The sequence below is a fragment of the Dysidea avara genome, chromosome 1 (assembly GCF_963678975.1).
Source record: "Dysidea avara chromosome 1, odDysAvar1.4, whole genome shotgun sequence".
Taxonomy (NCBI): Eukaryota; Metazoa; Porifera; class Demospongiae; order Dictyoceratida; family Dysideidae; genus Dysidea; species Dysidea avara.
In genome coordinates this window covers 22,500,489-22,509,522 of record NC_089272.1, presented here as the reverse complement: position 1 = coordinate 22,509,522, position 9,034 = coordinate 22,500,489, and the positions used below count along the sequence as shown (strand labels likewise).

General features: G+C 36.6%; 1 protein-coding gene across 5 annotated transcripts in view; it reads right to left on the bottom strand.

The window, feature by feature from the left end:
- Positions 1–2,100: 2,100 nt before the first annotated feature.
- LOC136259412 (WSCD family member CG9164-like) overlaps positions 2,101–9,034 on the bottom strand; it is a 54,164-nt gene continuing 47,230 nt past the window's right edge. For all 5 annotated transcript variants that reach the window (XR_010703249.1, XR_010703248.1, XR_010703246.1 and 2 more), the window contains one exon: positions 2,101–2,253. The gene's annotated coding sequence lies outside the window, so the exon portion shown is untranslated. The remainder of the gene's footprint in view (positions 2,254–9,034) is intronic.

Here is a 9,034-nt window from a genome sequence, read left to right as displayed (position 1 = left end):
AAGAACTTAGTACTAAAATTCTGAAAAAAAATCCTAGACCCCTCAGGTACATTGTAATACGGACAGCATATTTTTACTTACCAACGCAACACCAATTCTGACTGTTATTACCACTTTACTTCAATGCATTTAATTATATACAAAGAGTATCTTGCATATTAAGCTCACATGCATGCAGTCATCAATTACTGTACAAACAAATCTGTTGATTTTAATGGTCCCTAGCTCACAAATTCCTATGGCTCAGATAACAGTATACACATTTACATAGCTCAGTTAGTATAGGACTGATATGCAATCATGTATTAAAACTCAGCATTTAGCCAGAATACTGCATGGTTATGTATGTATCTGCATTACTTATATCACCATAGTTAAATCTGGCATGTGTCGTCTACAGATCAAACTTAATACATTTCATGTATAGGTCAGTTCATAGTATACAGTGCACAACACTGCATAGTTGCATAGTATACATCATAGTTAGTCACAATATGTAAAGGGTAAGGTCCATACTGTACCATAATTTCTAACAGAGTCTACAGGTTAACAAATGATGCCAAACACTGAAATGAATCACAGCAGGTTCTTGAAGTAAGTATGTATGAGAATAAACTTTGTACCTTACAAATAATTGCTCTACAACATGTCACAATGCAATTTAAACAGCTTTTAGAGTCTACATAATTGAAAATTTGTACTTTGAGTTATTCTGGGGCTTCCATAGCACACAGCACACTGTAACGACTGCAGCACACTGTAACGACTGTCAATTGACTAAACAACTATATAGTGTTCCCAATAAAATAAAATTTAAGGCGTGTTAATTATACAATAATAAGACTATATATGATAGGTAGAACATAAAAGTGCTACATTTTGACTGCTTCAGTCAAAAAATAACACCCTAGGCATTACCATAGCATTTGATTTTTAACAGTATAATGCACAAAAATTCCTGGAGTTCATAGCTTGAAATTAAAAAGAAATTGGATAGGTAAGTAATGCTATACACCTTGCAGCAAAATTACAAAAAGATATGCAGAATAAGGACTTATACATAGAAACTGATCATTCCAACTGTTAGCAGGAAATTACAACACCTGTGTAACATACATTATGACAGAACATGTATGCATTATGACAACCCATAACATTTGTTTTCCTTATTGAAAAAAAAACATACAAAACTATTTTTGGTAATTATGATGGCTCAACAACAGTAAGGTGTCACAATTGCAGATGCACATGTGTTCGTACCTATGTTGTTTGTACGTGTATTTTTACCCATTCACTTAAAGTCATGTTCTTACAGGTGCATGCACTCCACTACACATGTTTATTTAATGTCATTAAGTGAGTATTGTCATACCATGGTTTGCATGTACTTAAACCAGATGGTCCTGATAGTCAGAATAACAAACACTAGTAGGGCTATGACTGCCGCAGCAAGGTCGTGGTTTGACTAACGTCTATAAAATAGGTATTGATCTAACCTCACCAATTGTGACTGAAATAGTCTACCACGGTGTGGTGTACCTACATAACTATATGAAGTTCACTATAGGGAATTTAAAAAATATATATAAAGCCAATAAACCATCCTATAAAGTAAACCAGTCATTGGTCTGGTTTCTTACATCATACAATAAATTCCTGCATTAATGTACCTAATAGCAGCTTACATCATACCTTAACTTAACTTGCATTACATCACATGTACAATCGCACACTAGTACTAGAGTAGTCAGAGTGTTTGCTACTTGGCTGCTTTGTTTGGATAAATTTAACCAAAGTATTTTGTTAATGTTAATGTTTACAAATTCTTTCTGACATCACATGACAGTCTTTCTAATAAAATTACTGTCTTTCAGCCACAATGATAATATATAAATAGGAAATAATTTTAAAGGCACACTGTTAGTGTTAGGGGAGAACTTATAATAATTGTACTATAAATCACACACATATGCACTGAACCCACTGATGTATACATGCACACATAAATCATGGTGTCCAGGTATGTGCAAACATCCACTGTCTTAAATTCATTATCACTAAGATTTGGAGACTCTTACAAGTAACAGCTAATATTAGTGATCAGAACTGTACATTATAATTATGATTGTGGAAATATACAAATTTTATAATAAATAGAAACATACCATGTGTACTAAAAAATAGTTAACATAATTATGTACACTACAAAGTACCACTAGTTTGTTGAGAATATCTCATTCATGACAGTCATACCTGTACACAAAAATGTATTGCATAAACACAGAATTTGAAAATGTATATAACTACTGTATGTATGACATGTTAGCTACAACATGTTCACCAAATACTACTGAGTGTCACTCACACAATGGATTTGAATGTATATAAAATCACAGAATTGTAAAAATGGATCTGGAGCATTATACCACTTGTCTAACATTGAAACATAAAATTAAGCAAACACATATAGCAAGATGTCATTAGGTAGCATAACTAGCAATATAATATTATCCACATGGATGAGTGACGTATGAAGTTATGTACCACTCTGCGTGGGCAGTTCAAAGGCACCGCCAGTGCCATAATTTGTATATTGCACTGCTGCAGACCGCAGCGAGTGCATTATAACTTATAAGAGTGCATTATAACTTATAACGCACTGGTTGTGGTTTCATAGCACAAGTGCCGGTGGCGAAGACCACTACGACACCTCACCTAATAGGTGGAAAGACACTTCACAGATCACTCGAATTCTTTTATAGCCCGACATGTAAAGGTCGATTGTGGGCCATAACGTCACCAATACGTATAATGTTTACAAGCAGCCAATGGCGATCGAAAAAGCCACACGGGTGGCCACGACTCTAGTCTACATATATATAAACGTACTTATACACCTTACTAGTCTGGTGCCATCTTAGCTCAGATTAAACTGTAGTCCACCTCGACAATGACTCAATAAAACAAATACATTCTAAATAATACTAACCTTTACGTTCGATTGTGGGAACCAGTTTTGTCATGCCACCAGATTCGAGTTTAGCCAGTGTGAATAGTAAGAATTAGACTAGTATCGTTTAGTAGTTAGGTTTTGTTTACTTAAACCGTCTATTTAGCTGCTTTTTTTCGCTCGAGAGAATCACTATGGTGATTAGTCTGGTGCTTAGTCTATATGGCACACTGGCATGCTGAGCACTACATGATGAGAGTCGAACAGCGAATGCAGGTTAGTGATATAACCCATAGCGTACTAGTTTTCAATATCTCAGGTGGCTGCAGTACTGTAGGGGGAACGTCATCGCAACGTCCGGCTTGGTTACCCACAATCGAAGTTAGAAACCTGGCCTTTATAAGTGTTACAGCTGTCTTGTAAGGCTCTCCCCACCTATTAGGTGAGTGGTACATAACAGTTATACAACGTGCACTCGTGCTCTGCCTGTATAAACGCACTTTCCTTCGGGCCTGACGGCCCTCAGGCTCGTGCGTTTATATCAGGCAGAGCACTCGTGGCCGTTGTATAACTATATAATAAATAATCAAGGAAAGAAGAAAAGATATTTTAACTACACATAATATTATAGGTATGTGTATGTAGCAGGTACGTTAGCTGTGACAAAATATATGTATATTATAGATTTGACTTGATATCACAGGGAGTTAACTAAGACTGATGTGGTTACATGTTATCAACCACTCCCTAACAAATTATGTAAATCTCTAAGTTGTCCTATTACGTACATTTACCTTATGTATTTTCTTTGAATCAGTAATGGTTATACAGGAGTTATCATAACAGTCTGAATCCGGAAAAGTATGTCAGAATTTAATCTTTCCACGGTGAAAACACAGCAATATATGTGGACATCAGCGTTGTAAGTGGGCCGGGTCATCCAGATTATCCGGGTAAAGTGGGTCTTATCCACTGCACTGAATATCTGGGTCTGACCCGGATGAGATCACATGTGACCATAAGTTAACAAGCTCGATTGTATTGGTGGAAATGCAGTTGTAAACACTCAAGAAATTTGTGGAGCCACACCCACCATTCAGGAATATGCTTTGCTGTCGGTGCAGGGTATGCAGAGCCACGCCCACTTATTGGAACTGTATCAGCTGTGCTCTGTGAGCATGCATAGCATCACCAGATCTGTGTTGCTATTTGAAATGTAGGTAACTAACTTCTGGAAATTCTGTAGCTGCATGTAAACTTACATGGAGCCACATCCACTTGATAATACGTAGCTACTCACTTCTTGCAGACAATCCTTTCTATAGTGTACAAAAATGTAGGGCTAACTAGTGGAACTTGTGGAGTTTTAATCTAGCTCTTGGGGCACACCTCTATTTTAATTAAACCGGGTCACATGCGGGTCAGATCCGGGCCCCATCCAGATTATTATTCGGGTCAGTGGGTCAAACGGGTCGACAGTACTGACCTACTTACAATGCTGGTGGATACCACCTGCACAGATGTCATAGACTAATACCAAGAGTCATATATCATGAACTCTTGCTAACACCCACCCTGTACTTTATTATTTGGGTGCTAATGATTTGATATCACATACCACATAATGTATCGTGTGCTGGTGTACCGCAGTGAGTGTACCATCAAATACATCTGTGTCCATTCATAAGATAAGGAATTACCATAGTAATGCAAAAGGCTCCTTTATCCTAGTAGACCACAGTTTGTCTATAAATGATTTTTTTTTATCAGGCAGTTTGTTAGCAGGCAAGTTTTACATTCATATGGGGTTGGAGATGTGTGGGTAGGTGGTGGAAAATTAGTATGTCTTCAATAGATAAGATGTGATGATACAGGGTGATACACAGATGAGAAGCAAGATATGTTATGTGAAGCCACTACCATTGATGTGGTATACATGCCAGTACATAACTATATAGCTATCCATACATATACATATGCCCATAATTATGACAATAGTTTATGTAATATTTCTCAGAAAATACATTTAAAGTAAGAATTGCTACAGCAAAGGCTTTAAGTAAGCAGCCTATAAATTAATTGACTTGTAATCAGATCATGACAATGGACTTTAGTAGAGTATTTGTGTGGCTATATTTGAATCACAATAATACTTTGCACCTTGACTTTGACATAAATCCTCATGAACCACTCATACATAACATGTTGTTTATAAAACCACAAATATGTCACATATAAAAATATTTTGTTGTTCGTTTTTTTTCGGTGCATAGGTGTACGTATGAGGTTACCATTTGTTAGAAAAGCAACAAGTATGTATAGACAAAATGCTGCATACATAGGTGAGGCATGATCACTTTAAAAAAATTTCTTGAGGAATATGGTGTCACTGGGAATACCTGGTAACATATATTAGCAGCCACAACTTCCTATTTCAAAGTACCTACTATGAAATGTTGTGTTTAGTGACTGCATTGGAAAGTAGCTATGTCATATTTCTGCATGTGTTATTTCTGTGACTGTAACACCATGTGTCTAGGCATATGTGTGTACACATATGTAGTACAGAAATAAATACATAGCTATATTGATACTTCATGGCTTCACTGGAGCCACCAACTCAACAATATAACTTTGCACATGTGCTCATACTCAGTGTAATACTACAAAACACCCCTACTAGTGACTAATCCCAGACACTTGAGGATACAAATATGGGTGGGTGATGGCAGGTTATTGCATCATACTAAGTCACTTTACATTCCTGAACCCATACAAATTGATCACATCTAATTATACAAAACTCACTTTCTTTTAGATTAAGGACAAACTTTGCAGACAATAGAAAAGCATCACCATCTCACACCTGATTTTTCAAACAGCATTATGAAGATGCCGTACTTTACTTTAACAGACAAATCATGTGGATGCAGATAGAGAATGCACACATACTGTAGGAAGTACATATTCGTTTTGAGATGTCCTATACTTATTTTATCATCCAAATTCTGTAGCCCAAGGGTCTTTTAGGCTCACAACACCATCTTTGCACTTTTGATAGTCATTAACCCTAATGTTGTTGTCCATACCATTAAATGATCACACGCAAATAGATATGACCCAGAAACAGTATGAACAATGGTTTCTGCAAGTTGAATGGCAGCTTTCATTATTCACATACATTTTATCAATATACACAGTAAAAACAAACTAGTGAAGGTCACTACTAATGTCTGCCACAATACTCACTGTTTTTGTGTAGTGACGTTCACTACTTGACCATCACTACCATGTAGTGACATTCACTACTATGTAGTGAGGGTCACTACAAAAGAGTAGTGAAGGTCACTACAAAAGTAGTGAATGTCACTACACAAAATAGTGAATATTGTGACAGAAATTAGTGAAATTCACTACTAATTTTTACAATGTAATATGTACATACGACATTACTCTGATAACCAGCTTTGAAACCAGTACTGGTGACTCAGATGACCTGAGTCGGGTGGGATCCAGTTTAATTAAAACAAAGGTGTGAGTCAAGAGCTACATTTTAGCACAGCAAAATCGGCAGCATTACAGCAAAGGTTGCCTGTAAGAGCAAAAGCAAACATCGACTAAGGTAAGTCTTTTGTATTAAAGTTTCAAGCACATGTACACTTCGTGACTTAATGAATGACAACTGACATGCTTATAGACAGCAACATGCTGAATGAGAACCGGGCAGATGACCCAGATAATCTGAGTGGCTTACCTACCTGGTACAAGTATCACAGAGTAAATACCGCCTTGAACTCCGGCTTGCTGAAAAACATACACTACAGGGTGTATAGAGATGCCCAGGACTTCCCCCATAACCACAAATTAGAGTGTACAGTAGTTGTTTGGTTGCATATTATCATTATGTGGCAATAAAATTTATTGAAGCATACTGTATATAATTGATGTGATTTTCTTGGAAAAGGTTTTACACACGATTTGTGTTTATTTTGAAACAGTGTACAATCTGCTATAACAGGAAAAATGAACGTAAACAACAGTTATGGAAATTAAAAGAATGTCCATGTGTTATTATTGACCATAGTGTTTGCTACATGCATGGAAGTACCTTAAGTCTAAAAAAGACTTTCCACATGCTATAAATAGCAAACCTACGTAATATGGAGAAATATAAAATCTTGCCTGAACAACAACCAATTCAACAACCTTTAGCTATTGGGAACTGGTATTATATATATATATCACAGTAAACCGGTGAAGCATGAGGTTAACAACAGATTTAAGAGACCGTTGTTTTACCTAACACCACTTGAACTCCTTGCAGAAAGTATCTGACTAACTGTTGGCCATTGTTAAATTTAAAGGCATAAAAGTACAATAACTGCTAATACAAAGAAACAAAGACAGATCTATATATCTGTAGTATAATTATGTTAATACAACATCTCGTCTCCCACTTGGAAGCAGTAACAGCAATTTCTAATGTTTTTACACCATTATTAGTACTGGTAAGTAATTCCTTGTAATTAGCATGCTCAAGGAGTATGCACATGTGTTGCAGTCTGCAATCTTCTTGAAAATCGGTCCAACAATCCATAGCAACTGTTGCTAGGCAACAAAATGTAAACCTGACCTAGTTACATGCTTTTTGGTGGTTGCTTAGCAACCGTAGCTATGGTGTCAAAATCATTTCTAAAATCAGTAGTGGTTACCTAGCAACGGTTGCTAGGTAACAATGTTGTTGCTAGGTAACAGGTATTGGTTACTATGGTACCAGCAGTTGTCAAGTCGGACATACCTAACTGGTAAAACAACTAAACACTATCAAAAATTTTTAGCCAATCAGATGCGTATACCAAATGTACAAGTGATATACTGATTCTATTGGCTAGTTTGCTGTAGTATATCAGAAATATACCACAAGCTGCTATTGGAGTTTTTGTACAGGACACGATATTGATGTTGTATTAATATATATATATACATATAATAAGTCATATATACAATTATTATGTCACATGTTAGATGAACATAATAATATATGTAAGTATGTATAGTATGGAATAGTAATACGCTATCTTGTAACTTGAAACAAACTGTACATTCAATGTGTGATCTGTGTCATAGGTAGAAGCAATAAACACAATGTATTCTAGATTCATACTTTTGCACTTGATTTACACAAATCCTGTATTGAACAACACATTGCTTCGCAAAATTAGTGCTGTAGATTTTAATTCATCACCTATAGTTATCATAGCATTCATGGGGTTAATGTTGCTTGTCAGTTTAACCCGGTCAGCAGGTCTTACCCTGTTGTGAGCGGGTTGTCACCGTCAACAGATGGTGGTTGTTTTGGTAGGTGTGCAGGGTTCCATGGATTCTCCTATTAATTCTCAAATAGGCCCCTTTTCAACAATTTTACATGATGTATACAGCATGTTTTACTACAAAGGCTTGGAGGTAGGAATGCTTGGGGATTCTAACATTCTCTGAAACCACAAGAATTTCCGCATGCCACAATGTTCCTAATAGAAACCCTGCACTGTCACACCCTGAGCTAGCCTCAAGATGGAAAAGACAATGGAAAAAAATTGGGGGATTTACTAAACTCCCTGCTGGGACTGTCTGTGGTGCATGCTTCACCTCCCCACACCCCCGTTATTAATTTTATTCTATTTATTTATTTTTTGGGCAATACATTACATTAAACCCCACTGAACAATCCCTTTGTGATTATCATCTTCTAAAAATACTAATATGAGATAGTTGGTAGAGGGGAGTGGTATGGGTGGGACAAGATTCGCTATGCCATGTAGCACCATGTGTTCTAACACCTCTACACGCGCCTTTTCCTTGTAACACATGCGCAATGTTATTCTCCAATTATTGCCAACCCTTCTCACGTGTGTGCCTACCCAATCTTCCCCCTAGTCATGGTGGAGCTTCGGGTTAGTCACTATCATAATACACTCACGCATGCTTGACTGCAACATTAACCTAGTTTAACTAGTTAAACTCCATTAAACTATCTCACTGGGCAATACCATGATTGTGGTCTAGTATCTACACACGGACCATGTA